Raw genomic sequence first — 16,749 nt, forward strand, 5'->3', positions numbered from 1 at the left:
GAAATCCAATGTTTGTTTTACAATCCAAGCTTCGTTCTTTGAAGTCAAGATTAAAAGAATGGAATGCAAACACTTTTGGGAATGTCCATTGACTAGCAAATACTTCTGAAGCTGCTCTTGACTTGGTTCAATTGGAAATTTCAGATTATGGCCCTTCTGAGGATAGAATACGTAGAGAAGACTTGGCTCATGCAAATCTCCAATAGGCACTCACAATGCAAGACACTTTTCTCAGAGATGAAGCAAGCATAAGGTGGTTGAGTGAGGGGGACAGAAATACTTCATTCTTGCATAATATGGTGAAAGTTCGGCACCTTCATCGATCTCTTACATCCCTGCGTAATGGAAATACTATCCTGTAGGATCATGCTCAGATTACTGATCATGTTGTACATTACTTTGAGGCAGCCTTTACTAAGGATAGTAATATTATTGACACTGGTCTGGTGAATAGAGTAATTCCTAATTTGGTTACAGCCTTAGAGAACGCAGCTTTATCTACTACCCCTTCTTTAGAGGAAATTCACATGACAGTTAACTCAATGGATGATTATAGCGCACCGAGTCCAGATGGGTATAGTGGTTGTTTTTTCAAGCAATTATGGAGCGTAGTTGGTTCTGATGTAGTACAAGCAATTCAAAGTTTTTTTATAAATGGAACCATTATTCCCCACTTTAATTCTATGGTGTTAATCTTGATTCCAAAGAAGCAAGAAGCTGACCGTATTGCGGATTTCAGGCCCATAGCTTTGGCAAATTTTGTATTCAAAATTATCACAAAAATTATTGCTACTCGCCTCAGTCCTATTGTTGCTAGAATTGTTTCTCCAAATCAAAGTGCAGTCATCACAAGGAGGTCTGTTGCGGATCCAATTATATTGACATCAGAATGCATAAATCTCTTGGACAACAAGTGTAAGAGCGGTAACATTGCTTTAAAGTTGGATATCAATAAAGCTTTCGACACTCTAGACTGGGATTTTTTTATTAGAGTTCTCAAGGCATTTGGATTCTCTGCGGTTTTCGTTAATTGGATTGAGAACATTCTAAAATCAGCTTACCTATCAGTCTTGGTTAATGGGCAATCATTTGGCTTCTTCACTTACTCTAGGGGCGTAAGACAAGGTGATCCTCTCTCCCCAATCTTATTTCATCTCACAGAGGAAGTGTTGTGCCGTGGTCTGAGTAATCTGGTAGACAGAGGTCGTTTGGACAGATTGGCCTGCCAAAGTAATGTTACCCCTCCTTCACATGTACTTTTTTGCGGATGATGTAATGATATTTTTGTAGGCTAGTTCAAGGAGTATTCGAAGGTTGATGCGTTTCTTAAATGAGTATGCCTACAACTCTGGTCAGGCAGTTAATAAAGCCAAGTCTTTGGTGTTTCTTGGTAAATATGCCCGCCCAAGAGAGGTTATAATTAAACGTCTACTTGGGTATTGGGAAGGATCTTTGCCTTTCACTTATCTGGGAGTACCAGTTTTTCAAGGCCGTCCAAAATAAATATATTTTAGAGCTATAGCCGACAAAGTTAGATGCAAGCTTTCTTCTTGGAAAGTGCTACAACTCTCTCAAGCAGCCAGATTGTAACTTATATCTGCAACAATCCAGAGTTTATTAATTTGCTGCTTTCAGGTGTATGAGTGACCAAGATCCTTGCTCCTTAAAGTCCAAAGCTGGACAGTAAACTTCTTATGGTCTAGTGACCCGTTGAAAACAGGTTCAAATCTTATTGCTTGGTCACTTTGTTGTACTCCTAAAGACCAGGGTGGCCTAGGATTGAAAAATCTGTTCCACTTGAATAAATCTCTTTATTAAAACGTGGTTGGGAGGTAGTGATGGGAGTCTCTCCTTTTGCTAGCTTTCTTAAAGCGAGATTCTTGAGATCAGGCTTGCTTCAGTGCTCTAGCTATAAAAAAAAATAAAAATAAAAATAAAAACTCTATTTGGACCGGATTGAAGAAGCTATGACCATCTATTCTTTCCAATGTGCGCTGGATAATTGGTGATGGTGAAAGTGTCTCCTTCTGGAAGGACAATTGATTAGGAATTTCACTGACTGTAATGTATGCTATTGAGCTGGAGTTGGCTCCATTTCTCCAGGACCAAGTAAGTAAATTTATCTTTGATAAGCAGTGGGTTTTATCACCTCTTTTTTCTTCTACTTTCCCGGATGCGGCTGATCAAATTCTTGGTATTGAGTTTCCTTTGGAGGCAATGTCAAATATGCAATTTGGTCCAGTACTGCTTCAGGGTCATTGAATGCAAAAGAGGCTTATGCTTCTCTGGCTCCTCCTGGTGCGGTTGTAAATTTGGGTAAGCTAATATGGCATCAAGCTATTCAGCCCAGAAAGAGTCTAGTTGCGTGGCAAGCTTTTCAGGGAAGATTTAAGTCTGACCTTTTTCTGCAATAGATTGGTGTGCATCTTTATTCTTAATGCTCTCTTTGCCTGAAAAGTTTTGAATCATATGTTCACTTATTTATGGAATGTACTGTCATGCAAAAAGTTTGGGCCTGAATTTTTTCTCTTTTCTGTCTTCATCCCAGGCCAGTTTTACACTTGGCAAATTTGTTTGCCTCAGACCTACTAAATAGCTTATCTGCAGCGTCAAAGCTTTTGTGGAGGATGGCAGTTTGTAATTTGCTTTGGTTAACTTGGACTGAGCGCAACAGCCTTAGAAATAGTTGCAGAATATTTTGCATTAGACGCTTCTTCCAGCGCTTCCTTCTCTGTCTAAAAGACTCTGTGCAGTTGGTTTTCAAAGCTTATACTATTACAAAAAGTTAATCACACAACACTAATCACACAACGGAACACAAATCATCTGTTGTGTGTTGAAGTCAGTTTTATTATACAATGGTGCTGATTATATTCTGTTGTGTGAATGCCAACAAAGTGATAACTTTTTTATCGGAACTACATTGCACAACTGAATTAAGCATGGTCCGTCGTCTGAGCCTTAAAAATTGATCGGCAGATTTCCCTCCACTCTCGAGTCTTGGTTGCCTCTTGAAATCTGAAATTTGGGCTACTTGATACAATGGTGCTTGAGGTTTCTGTTGTGTGATTGAAAACTGGATGCCAAATTTTGAGGAAGCTTGCTTGAATGTCTTCCACAAGGTAAACCTAGTGCAAGTTGTAGAAATTAGACAACAAAAGTTATACTTTTCTGTTGTGTGAAGTTGGAATATAGGCGGCAACATTTTAAGCCAAAATGCTATGGGCGCGGTATATTTCCCTCCATGTGTTTGGCATTTTGATTTTTGTAGTGCACTCTTACAACAGTTTGTTAGGTTTGTGTTGTGTGAGTCACTTTAGAATTTATTTGAAGTTTAATTATGCCTCCCACACTCTTGAAACTCTCTCGACAAAACGAAATGAAACTCCCACTCAGTCCTCTCAGACACACCCTAAATCTCAATCCTCTCTCATAAACCCTAAAGCGCCCTATTTGGATCTCTCTCACCATCCTCTCTCTCTATCTCTGTGCGAAACCCCTATCTCTTGTGAAAGCTCTCTCAATCTCGATCTGCAAGTCTGTAACCATGGCCTTCATCTCAATCCATCGCATAATACCATGGCCTTCATCGTTTCAGCCGTCAAGCAAGAAATCCCCAAAATCTCCTACAGTTGAAACCATTTCCATGGCCATCGTTCCGTCTGAGTCGAGATCAACGATGACCAAGCTCTTGACGACCTCTTCTCTCGTCTCCGATGTCTTCATCGTCCTCCTCCGCTCTCTCGTCATCCTTGGCCTTCCCTTCCGCCAAATGAACATCTCGTCAGTTTCCCATTTTGTCCTCCACTGAGTTGCTTTTCTTTTTGATGATTTTGGTTTCGTTGGTGACTTGGGTTTTTGAGAAATTAGGGTAATTGGTATGAATTGGGGTTTTGGGTTGGTTGTTTCTGATTCTAGTTTGAAAAGCTTATGAGAAATTTGGGTTTGGGTTTAGTACCATGATTTTGATGAAATGAGTTTGGGTGCTGTTTTGATGTTTTCCCTTAATTTCTTCCATTTTGTTATGTTTCTGTGTGATTTGAATTGAAGCAATTGTCTTAGAGGTTCCTCTCGTACAATGAACTATGCTTATGTTTTGTTATCTGCTGTATGCTTACTTTTGTGACCTTAGTTAGTAGCCAGGGTTCTGTTATTTCTAATGGTAGAAAAAGGCTCAGCTGACAGAAATTTCAATAATGAAAGTAGCTGCAAGTTATGCTTGTTCAAATTTCAATAATCGTAGTAGAGGACGTTTTACACTTGATTACTGATGATGCTAAACTAAAAGGTGTAGAGGCACCAATAGCTTTTGGGTAAGTAATTCTCTCATTTCCTAACTTTCTGTAATCGAGCATGCAGTGTTGCTACTGAGTATATATATATATAATCGCAGTAGAGGACGTTTTGCACTTGATTACTGATGATGCTAAACTAAAAGGTGTAGAGGCACCAATAGCTTTTGGGTAAGTAATTCTCTCATTTCCTAACTTTCTGTAATCGAGCATGCAGTGTTGCTACTGAGTGTGTGTATATATATATATATATATATATATATAACTTATATATTCTATTAGGGCTTGGTATGGATGATGTATCCATTCCTAGCATGTTAGCAAAACAGGGGCTTGCTTCAAATTCTTTTTCCATGTGTTTTGGAATTAACAGAAGTGGTAGGATCAGATTTGGTGATAATGGAAGTGTAGACCAACCAGAAACACCATTCTATGTCATAGATAAATAGTGAGTGGTTAACTTAAATGTGCATATGCAGATGACAGGTGTACATACTTTGGAATTAAACATTTTTGTCTTTAATATCATCAAAGTTTTACTAACCTTCTGCTCTTGAACTTGTACCAGTCCAACTTACAACATTACGGTTACTCAAATAGCCGTTGGAAAAAGTGTTGCTGATCTTGAATTCTATGCAATTTGGGACTCTAGTACCTCATTTACGTACCTAAATGATCCAGCTTACACCCAGATTTCTAAAAGTGTAAGTAGTTTAATTCTGTGTTTTATAAATACAATCTTGAGTTTCTGGTTTATCATATGTGATATGTGTACATATGTGTATGTTTATCATCTAAGTAATGTTATTGTCTTTTTTCAGTTCAACAGCGCCATCAAAAGATAAGCGGGCTACAGATAATTCTGATCTTCCTTTTGAATATTGTTTTACAGTCAGGTAATTCTATCGGAATACAATCTTTGTGCTAAAATTGAGTTAATTTGATGTCGAAGAAGCTGTAGACTCAGTTGGGTTTTTGACAAGCATCAAAGGTAAAATTAGAGGTTCTGGGTGGAATTGTTCTTTGATTTAATTATGTCCTAGAGTTTGATTGACTTAGAGTTGAATGGCATATTGTTAGTACACGAGTTGAATGTGAATTTGGTTGTGTTACGGAACTGGGTTTGCCCTTTTGAATTAATTGATATTTTATTTGTGTATTAATTTTGTTTCTGATGGGGTTGTGGGGGTTTGCGTTAGTCTATGAGTGAGGCTCTGGAAACCCAAGTGAAGAGAAAGGTCTCCATCAAGGTAATGTTCTTTATTTCGTGTTTGTATTTCTGGGTTTTCGTACCGAGATTTGAATTACTGAGATGCTTTGTTGGGTCTGAACATGCGTCTCCCATGTGGTTTGCTTGTGTATTTGAGTTGACTTTGTCTTAGAACAGTTGTATGGTGTTTGGTGAAGTGATTGTTCCAGTGATTGATTATTATTATCTGGGTGTGTTCCACTTGGTTGTGTTATTATAGCGTGGTTCCTGACTTCCTGTGATGTGTTGATGTTATCGAAGGAGCTTGGTAATTACAGACATGCTCTTACTAATGCTGAGGAAGCAATTAGGCTTAGAAACACTAATGTCAAGGTAGTACTAATTCTTGAACATGTTCTTGTTCTTAGCTGGGATTTGTTTGCAAAGTTTGAATAATTGGTTGTTTGAGGTGTTAAGCATATTTGGGTGTTGGCTTAGGCATTTTACCAAGCTGCAAAATGAGCTCCAATGAACTTGACTTTTGATTTGGTGGCTGGGCAGCTCTTGAAAATAGTCCAAGTCCAAGATTAATTGAAAATGACCTTTGTTTTTATGTTGTTTTTATTAGATGTCCCAGTGAATAATTTGTTTCCAGCATTATATGATTGATTGCTTGCGAATAAATGAAGTTAGATGTTCGTGTTCTTGACTATAGTACTATATGAGCAAGATTCTGAACTTTTCCGTTTGAATTTGTTAGAAGTGTTGAATGAAGCGTCATCATAACCTTGTGATTTATGGTTTCTACTTGCAAGATAAATATGGTTCATTTGAGATAATTTAGAAAGAGGCAGATAGCCGAAACTCCGTGATATTGCTTTTTGTTATTCCCCGTATCTCAGTAATTGTGCACATGTTCCAAACTTCTTAAGTTCATAGATTTGCGACTAGTCAAATACATCCAATTTACAGTTTTATGATAGAAAGTTAGTTAAGTAAACAATTATCTGCATCAAACAATCTGTTTTCTTTTTTATTTATTTATTTACTATATGCTTTGTTTGTCTTGTCAAATATCTCAATCTTTAGTTTCTTATGATTCTATTAACACTTGTACAGTTCTATTCTCCAATTTCTGCTTGGTTGAACCGTTTGCTACATTTGCAGTTTCAGAGCCTCTTTCTGAGGATTTGCAGGTTAGACAATTAATTGCTATCTTATGCTTGTTATTGTTTAAATTAAACAAACTGAGAATTTCTTCTATCAACCTTTACCTTCTCTGTGCTCTGTATGTGGTACATTTGATCCCTTACATTTCTTTTGAGCATATTTAGTTGGTCTCTTTTCCAGTACCTATGTTTTCCAACATATTTCAGTTGTTAATTTCTTTGGTAACCTGCTAGGTATTCACTCAAAACATGTGTTCAATAGCAGCAAGCAATTAATGGAATTTTAAATGCATGGCCACAAGAAACTAATGTAAAAAATTATTATAACCTGCCTGGTTGCAGAAGTGCAGATATATGGGTAGAGTGGCATTGTGGGCAAAGCATTTAGGACTTGTTGAAGAATGTTTCAATCAACTAGAGAGTCTTCAATGTGTTCAAAGGGTAAGGTCTTTGGGTGAGCAGAATTGGAGTCAATACTAGAGCTTCTACAAGGTCCTTGTCCATCATGTGTAGGATCGATGACGTAAAAGATCGAGAGGCTACTTATCATCTTTGCCTACAAGAGAGCTTCGGCAAGAACAAATGAAGGTGCATTAAAGGAAAGCGCCAGTAATCTATGTATTTTAGGTCTTTCTAGCTAGAACATTTTACAAGTACAGACTCAATTTTCTATGTTTTCTGAATGGTTTATAATGCTCACACAATGGTTAATAAAAATTGTATGTTGTTTGAGTTCTTCTCACACAATTTGTAAAGGCAATCCAAGTTGTCCAAGGTTAAGTCATACAACACAATACAAATCCATGTGTTGTATGATGATAAAAGAGTTCAAAATTGAGGCTTCTCCTACAACAGTCACTGGTTGGTACCCAATTTGATTACAATATTCACACAACGGATAACCAAATATAGTTGTTGTGTGAACTAACAACCAACAACAAAAGAAAACAAAATTATGTTGAGTGAGATTCATAACACACAACAGAAATAAAATGATCACTGTTGTCTGAGTAATCAACAGACAAGGGAGATAATTTTACTTCAGTTGTGTGTTACTTACCTCAGACAAGAAATATTAAGTTATTTCCATTGTCTGTTATTAGTTTCAGACAACAAAGAATGAGTTATATCCGTTGTCTGTTATTAGTCTCAGACAACAAAGAATGAGTTATATCCGTTGTGTGTTATGAATCTCAGACAACAAAGAATGAGTTATATCTGTTGTGTGTTATGAATCTCAGACAACGGCAAATTTTCTTTTCTGTTGTCTGACTGTGCCGCGGCATCCCCGCCCATGCCATGCCAGGCACATGCCTGCGCAGAATTCACACAACGGAAACTAGTATTCTATTGAGCAAAGTACTATCACACAATGGTGAAATCACCGTTGTCTGATGTTTCAATCACACAACACTCACTTAGACCACGGTGAACTTGGTCATCACACAACACAAATCCACCGTCGTCTAATGACCTTTTTGTAGTAGTATGTTTTCCACTAGGTAAACCTAGTGCAAGTTGCAGAAATTGAACAACAAAAGTTATACATTTCTGTTGTGTGAAGTGGGAACATAGTGGCAACATTTTGAGCCAAAATGTTGTAGGCGGCATATTTCCCTCCATGTTTTGACATTTTGATTTTAAGTAGTACACTCTTACAACAGTTTGTTAGGTTTATGTTGTGTGGGTAACTTTTATTTAATTGTGCCCCCCACTTAGCACGAAACAAAATGAAACCTATCCTCTCTCAAGCTCTCTCAGCTCTCGGTTGTGAAATCCCCCTCCCCCTCCACGAAACCCCTCTCATGAAATCTCTCTCAGTCTCTCGATCTCTCGATCTCTTTGCTTCTATTATTTAATCACTGAAATTCAAATCTTCTTCAGCGATGGAGGAGATAGAGATTTTCGTTTTCTTCGACCCATTCTCTCATTCCTCTCTCCGCCTCATCAAAACCCAAGAAGTGAAAGAAGTACAGAACGACCTCCTCGGCTCCTCCTTGAACCCAGCGGGCTAGCGGCACTCCTCCTCTCACTCTTTCCTCATCCTCTTGTCATCTCACAGAGTCACAGCCTGAGCCTAGGCGCTCTCGTTCCCTCTCAAAGTCCCAATCTTTTCTTGTAACTTGTAACTTTGTAAGTCTCCCAATCACCCAATCCGAAATTTGAAGCTTCAAAACTATGAATTGTTTCACTGTTTGAAATCTGAGATTTGGGGCTCTTTTTTTTTTTTTTTTTGCAGCAAAGCCTCGTAGGCTTGAACTTGAAATTTGAAATTGTAGCAAAGCTCGAAGGGTCAAACTTGAAATTTGGATTCTTTTTGCTTCAATTTGATGAGTTGCGAAACAGACCAGCCTCTACTTCAATTTGGTTCTGACTTTTGAAGTTGACACGAGTTGTTTTGTTAATTCGCTTAATTGTTGGATTATATTCAACTATTTGACTGATTGTTAGCTGGTTTTGACTGATGGTTGGATTAATTGTTAATTATTAGCATCATCTGCTTACTTACTTTAGTTACTGATTGTTAATTGATTCTTAGTTCTTACTGAGTTCCTGATTCTTAATAACTTAATTGTTTTATATAGAACACATAGAAGCATACTTATTTGGGTAGTTTGTTAGTTGAATGCTTGTTCAGTCATGCATCTGTTCTGGATTCTGAACCATGTTATATTATAAATGAGAGTTTTGATTTCAATTGGTAGTGACTTTGCAGTACAATACGAGAATATGTTCTTACTTAACTATCACTCTTTCCTCCTTGAACCCACATTCTGCTAGTACCATTTCAGTCTTCAACTTACTGGGCCTTTCACCATTATTGTGTAGAGCCCCTTGTTTCAAGCCTGTAACTTGACAGCCGCTGCCTGACCATTGGTTAAAAGTGAATACGGATGGGACCTTTAGAGAACCTAATAGGGCTTGGTTTGGAGGAATTTTTCGTGATGCAGAGGGAAATTTTGTTAGGGCCTTTGTAGCAAGAGCTGATGTTCCTAGTGCCATTGATGCAGAGATTTTGGCTGTCATTGAGGCTATTCAGGTAGCTTGGGTTCGTCAGTGGACCTATATCTGGTTGGAGACAGACTCCGCCCTAGTAATTACATATTTCAAAAACCCAAACCTTATTTGTTTTAATTGTGTATTCAAGTCTCGGCAAATGACTTTCCATGTATCACACGTCTTAAGGGTGATTATGGTGCAGACAAGTTGGCTAATTATGGTGCTTTGCATGATGGAGCGGTTTGGTGGATTGCCCTCCTGTCCTTTATTACCTCCAAGTTTGGTCATGATTACTCGTTGCGTACTAGCTATCGATTTTTTTAGTTACTTTATTTGGGCTCTTGGTTCGAGTCTCACTTTGTATTGTCTGATATTTTTTTGTCTTACTTATTGCTTTGTTTGTATCGGATGCTGTCTTGGCCTAGTCCCCCGCTTCCTTTTACTTTTGTTCTCTTTCTCTTGAGCTTGGTTTGGTTTGGTCCGCCAGCTCTTTTGTAACCTTATTATTTTTATTAACAAAATTTCGGGGTAGGACGTGGAGTTAGTCCTATTTCCGCTTCCTTAAAAAAAATTAAATAAAATGGAAAAACTTCATCGCCCAAAGCTACTTTTAACAATGAAAAGACTTTCGTCCCAAAAACCGGAGTTTAATTCTTTTATTATTTATAATTTTCAAATTATTAATTATCATTAGCAAGAAAATAATTAATTTAGTGACAAAATTTAGTTTGTCGGAAAATATATTTAATGACTATTTTCTAATCCTCAAACTTTTTTAACGAGAAAAAAATATTAGTTTGGATTGGGAAAAAAAAGTCGCTAAAGAATAACAACGAGACAAATTAATTTCATCGTGAAAAGAGTTTGGAGAGGAAATTATTTTTTCATCACTGAAGCATCTATTGACGAGCATTCTCCGACGAGTTGAAGACAAAAAAAATTTCCTCGCAAAAATACTACTGTAACAAAATGTCTGTTTTCAGCAAGGAATAAGTTCCTCGTAAATGAGGTTTTCTGTTGCAGTGTCTCCCTCTTTTTCTTCGCATTTTCTTCTTCACGTCTTCTGGCTCTCTGCTCTGTTCTTCTTTTGGGCAGAAGCTGGGCACTGTAGGTGGTAGGCCAGGCGCAAGTTTGGAGGCGGAGGCGGGGGCTGCCAGGATTGTCTTAGCAGGTGGGCTAGGTTGCGCAGGGCGCGGAGCTGCAGGTGTCGGAGTTATGCGTGCAGGGCTGGGCGGGAAGGTGGCTGCTAGGCAAAGGGCCGACTAGAATTGGTTGAGGCCAGCTAGGTTCGTGTGGGTGGGTAGGCTAGAGGGCATGCTAGGCAGGAGGCCTTGGTGAAGGGAAGAAGGTGAGGCTCCGGTGTAGGCTAGCGGTCCCTGATTTGGATGGGAATTATTCTTTTTTTTTTTTTTAGGATGGCGGCAGAGAAGAAGAGGAAGAGAAAGGTTTTTTTTTCTCTTCTGGGGTTTGGGTTTTTTTTTTTTTTTTTTTTTTTGACGGGAAGAAGAAAGAAACCAGAAAATTGTTTTTTCTTGGTTATTGGCTCTGAGCGTGCTAATAACATGTAAAAGTAAATTGAAAATTCAAATTGGTCTACTCATTTCATTTCATAGCCCCTTTATATAAGAAGGGAATTACAATAGAAATTTCAATTATAATGATGACACTAAATGCTGATTGATCTGTAATCGATGCTAATTGATCGGTAATCGCTAATTACTTGATTTCATCTTCGTCAGTCACTTTGACGAAGGCACATAATGTGTTTTTCCTTTAACATTTCACAATTTATCAATTAATTCCAAATAATAAGTAACTCCGTTTGTAAATAAACCACGTGAGATTTACTCACCTCTAAATCCTGCTGAGTCATCTCTTACAGCCGAGATAATGTATCGAATATGCTCCGTCAATCACCTAAGTAAAATACAATCTTAACTTCGTACACAAATAAAAAATGATTAAATTTCGAACCCCCGTTTGCACTAAAATCACGAAACTAATGCCAATTGAGGCGAAACTTCATCCGAGACCATCCAAGATCTCCGAGATACTTCAAGGATCAATATATCAAGGCTGCAAGTCAATTGGATGGCTGAATCCTGATGGATCGAAAATCGATCAAACCGAAAACCCTAGAACCCTAACATGCTCATACTATTTCTAGAAATTACAAACTATATATCGAAATGCTCGTATCAATGAGTATATCATAATGAGGAGTAGAAACTATCTATGAGGTGGCCGGAAGCAGCAGGAAAACGCCGTCACAAAAAGTGGCAAGGCCACCGCCGACCTCCAAATTGGGCGGCGAGAGCAATGCCAAACTCTTCCTCTTAACATGTACATCAACATTCATAAATAGCACAAAGTCTGAATCAAAGTCATTTTGCCGGAATTTACCTTGAAAAATTTGAAATCCGAAGAACCCTAGATTCCTAGTCTTCAAAATTCGATCTCCACAAGTTCAATTGTTGCAAGCCACCTTGGAAGAAAGCTTGTATGTCCTTTGGGCTCCAAAAGCCCCCAAGAATCGTCGCCTGAGGTGGCCGAAACCATGAGTTTCAATGAGGCCAAGAATTGCGGCGCTACCACAATTTCTCGTAGTCATAGCACCGTCCACAACTCGACCCAAGCAACAAAGCTTCCACAGACTTGAAGCGGGGAGTGAGGCGAAGAGAATGGAACAAGTAGCGGTCCGATTGGTGGTCGGAGGAGGAAAAAATCGACCAGCAAAAATCTGCCCTCGACTTGGACTCGAGAACAGAGAGAGAGAGAGAGAGAGAGAGAGAGAGAGAGAGAGAGAGAGAGAGAGAGCTTTCAAAAAATGGAAAGTATGGTATTTTTTTGATTTTTTTTCCTATTTAACCAAAATGGAATATTTTTTTGATGACCATAATTTCTTTATATGAACTCCAATTCTTGCGTTCCACATTTCCACGAACTCGTATCGACGCTGTTAATGTTTGTGACTGAGGGTTCTATTTAATGTTTAGAGAGAGACACACACACAAAAAGTATAGTGGTTCGTCTCCCGCTAAAGCGGGAGACTACGTCCACTTGAAAGCTTAACTAGTGTGTTTGGGCCTTGCGGCCCAAAGGGATTACAAGAGATGTATTGGGATGTTGAGTAAGTGGGAAGGAGTCTCCTTTTATAGGGGAGGGAGGCTCCTTCCTTTACATGGTTTCCAATGTGTGATGCTAAAACCACTATTCTAGTGTAAAAATGCCTAATATGGAGGCAACTTGGCAAGGCCGGGAAGGTGACTTCCCGGCGAGGTATTGGCCACTTCTGACCACCGTGGCTTAGCCTGAACATCGGGCTACGGGATGCATTGTGGGTTGGGTCCCACCACGGCTTATGGGCCCCCCTAAGAGGGTGTTGCTTATGCTTGGTGACATAGAAAATATCCTTGCTAGTAGAGGTATCTATAAGTCCCCGAAGTCCCCAAGTAAGGGGAGTTTCTTGGTTGGGGAGTTATAATCAAGAAGTCATAAAGCATAAGCAACCAGGCGGCACGGAGCCCCTACAAGTCCCCGAAATCCGTAAGCAAGAAAGGACTCGTTAACCTGCACAACAAAGACAAAAACACGCATATGGAGAATGCTTGTTGTATTGAGCAACGTACGTGAGTTGCATTGATATGCATTGGCATATATGAATGTACGAGGTGCATGATACATATTGATGTATACATGTGAATGGCACCGTGTACGATCGATTATGGCGTATAAACTCGAGAACGCATATGGTTGTGTGAACATATCACGAATAAGCATATGAATTGCATATGATGCGCGTGGTGTTTCGCAAGAAAATGAACGAGCCAAGTTGGCGAGGTTACGCTTAGTGCAAGTTGCATGAGTTCCATAGAGGCAAGCGTTTGTAACTCGTGAATGATGAATAAGCGAACGCTTGTGTTTGTTTGGTTGTCGCTCGTATTAATGGAACGTGAAAAGAATTTGATTTGTTGCAAGTGAAAATGTAATACCCTGAAAAATCTAAATTAAATTCCGTGGATTTTTAGAATTGATTTCGCGGTATTAAGAGCGAGTACGAAGATTGGAGAAGTTGTGGAAGTAGTTCGAACGATTTTATTTTCGAAATCGAACGTTATTTAGGGGATCTCAAAAAGTGACTTTTTATACGTACCGAATTTGGGAAAATTTCCTTCATGAAAGTTGTAGAGCTCGTCCATACGATCGCGTGCATATGTGGAACGCAATATTCGGAGTTCGTATGAATAAGTTATGAATATTTGAAATTTGGGAATTTTCTATAAATAGGGAAAAATTTCTGATTTTTCATTAAGGACGAAAAAATTGAGTTTTTGCGTTTTGGTCCCCGAAACTCTCTCTTCTCTCTCCTCTCCCCCGTGGTTTTCTTCGTTTTCTGGGCTCTCCTTTGTCCGGCCATATCTCCCTCCACAGACCTCCGATCGACTTGATTCCAAAAGAATTTTCATTCACCTTGAAGTTAATTAAAACTTCCTAGAAGACATCAAAGTGAAAAAAGAACCGTGGAAGGCGCTAGGAGGCCGAGAAGCGGCACAGCTCGAGCTGGAATTCGCACGAGCTGCTCTTCATTCACCGGCCGATATCTCTCTCATCCGACCTCTAATCTAGTTGATTCCAAGGTGATTTTTCTGGGCTTGAGCTAGATTACAACTTTGTAGAAGAGATCGAGGGGAAATAACCAACGTGGTAGCCGCTACAAGTCGAAGAACACGGTGCAGTCGAGCTGGAAATCACCTCCTTTCCCCACAGTCGTTCTTCCTCCTCCGGCCACCTTTTGCCTTGATTCTTGAGGGGATTCTGCACTTCTGAGGATGTAGATCATTTTACCTAAGGTGCATTGCATCGATTTCATCTGTGGAGATCGAATTGGAACGAATTCAAAACTAGGGTTCTTCGGGTTTCAAACCTTGCGAGGTAAAATTCTACTTTTTGGCTTATAATCTGACTTTGGTGTAGTTATAAAAGTTTCAATTCGAGTTAAGATGAAGAACTTTCGTGTTGGGAGTTTTGTCTAATTTTGACTTTGAATGGGCGGCGGTGCCGCCACTGTGATTGTGGTTTCCGGCGACCTCCGGCCACCCAAGGACAGTTTCTGTCCATTTTTGTGTTCTACGTGTCGATACGATCGTCTGCATATATAATTCATAATTTTTGTAGATAGTATGATTAAGTTATGAATTTTACGATTTCGATCAATTTCTATTGTTCGATTAATGATCTGTGAAGATCGGACCGTCCGATGGACTTGTAGTTCTGATATGTTGATCGTATGACTGTTCCGGTGACTTTGTGAGGTCACGGGCGAAGATCCGACCATTGGATCTTCGCATAATTGTGAAATAGTGATTCGGAAGGCGATTCGTGAGAATCCGACAGTCGGATTTTCATAAAATTTTGTGGAGATGTTTATAAGGACGATTCAGGAAGATCCGACCGTTGGATCATCTTTCTTTTAGAATCCGACCGTTGGATCATCTTTATTTTAGAATCCGACCGTTGGATCGTCTTTATTTTAGAATCTGACCATTGGATCGTCGTTTAAGTTTATTTCGTGTTTCGTTTCCTAAGCAAAGACCGTACTTGATTAGGTACTTGACGGTTTGAGTTGACGAGCGTTTGGAATATTGTTATATTTGACTTTTTAGAAGACGCAGCTGGATTAGAGGTGAGTAAACCTCACGTGTTTCATATTACGAACTGAATAAATTTAATTACTTTATTTTTGTCGTAATTGTGTGAAAATATTTATGGAATAAATATTTGTTTTAAATCATATGGACTTGATCAACTACGGTCTATAGGTAAGTAAAATGATTTTATTATACAAATGAATTTCACGGTTTTTATACTTGAACTATAGTTGGTATTAGTGGTCATTCCTGAGCGGATGATTACGTATATATATATTTACGTGAAATATATATGTTGATTGGCGTGTGATTGGTATGATGAAATGATTGAGAATTGATTGGATATTATTCAAGCTATTAATCTTCCATTTAATTGTTGAATAATGAAATGTTGATCATGTGATGTGAAAGCTATTTTATATGGCCAATTGTGAATATGTGGAAATTATTTTAAGAAGTAAAGATTTGTCTTGAAATAATATGTCTCTTTATATGGGTGTACATATACATTTATACAATCTAAAATTTATAAAGATTGTATGTTGTGAAATTGATTATGTCTGAAAAGTACAATTATGAAGCCAGGTGATTTTAACAACCCCGTGCTTAAGTGAATTACTGGTAAATGTGTTTTGGTGCTTCGTGGTTTTGCTTCGTGGTTGTTAAGCTGTGGGCTCTAGTCCTTTCAGATAGTGCACTATTATACTCTTAGGAAGGGTGCTTACTTTGAGTATACATGCCTTGGTTGTGTCCTTAGTATGCTGGGGCTTACCCGTACTTTGGGAATAGTACGTCGGTCCCTAGTACGTGGATTTATGATTTGATACCAGTCAACCTGGTTTTCCCGTGTTTTGGGTATAGTACGTCGGATCCTAACACGTGGAATTGTGATTTGTTACCAGTTAATCTGAAAATTCACTAAAAGAGAAGTGTACTTATATTATTTTGATCAAATATCTATCTATGATATATTTTGAATATGTGAAGGTGTTACTAAAAAGAAAATCAAGCATGTGTTGCTTTAATGTTATTTCACATATTAATGTTGCAATATTTGTTGGTTGAGTTTTAAAAGAGAGTATCGAAAAATACTTACTTTTATGTTACTGTGATTTTTGGAGTTACCTTGTGAGTGTGTTGATTGTTTACTTGAGTTATAATAATTGCAATTTAATCAATCAACAGTTCTTTCTTGTTTACTCATACGGGCTGTCAAGCTCACCGGGTTGTGTTGTTGCAATCCCGGTACACAATTCAAATTGTGTAGCGGGTAATCTCACAGGTCAGGAGAATCAGGGCAGTGATCGTGCGGTTTAGAGTAGTAGTATTAGATTTGCAGCATTTGTTTTTGTGAGGAGAATTATACTCACTTTAGCTTTACAATTTGATTTGGTGAGAGTGTGCTGTAATAAGTAGCTTGAGGATTTGGTTTATGTAATATCAAGAGGTGT

At 38.5% G+C, this 16,749-nt stretch overlaps 1 long non-coding RNA gene across 1 annotated transcript; it reads left to right on the plus strand.

Annotated features, from left to right (window-relative positions):
- Nucleotides 1-13,973: 13,973 nt before the first annotated feature.
- On the plus strand, nt 13,974-16,749 carry LOC121051946. Its single transcript, XR_005807558.1, has 3 exons — nt 13,974-14,582; nt 15,257-15,333; nt 16,566-16,749. It is a non-coding gene; the product is annotated as an uncharacterized LOC121051946 (long non-coding RNA).

Source organism: Rosa chinensis, chromosome 2 (genome assembly GCF_002994745.2).
Source record: "Rosa chinensis cultivar Old Blush chromosome 2, RchiOBHm-V2, whole genome shotgun sequence".
NCBI lineage: Eukaryota > Viridiplantae > Streptophyta > Magnoliopsida > Rosales > Rosaceae > Rosa > Rosa chinensis.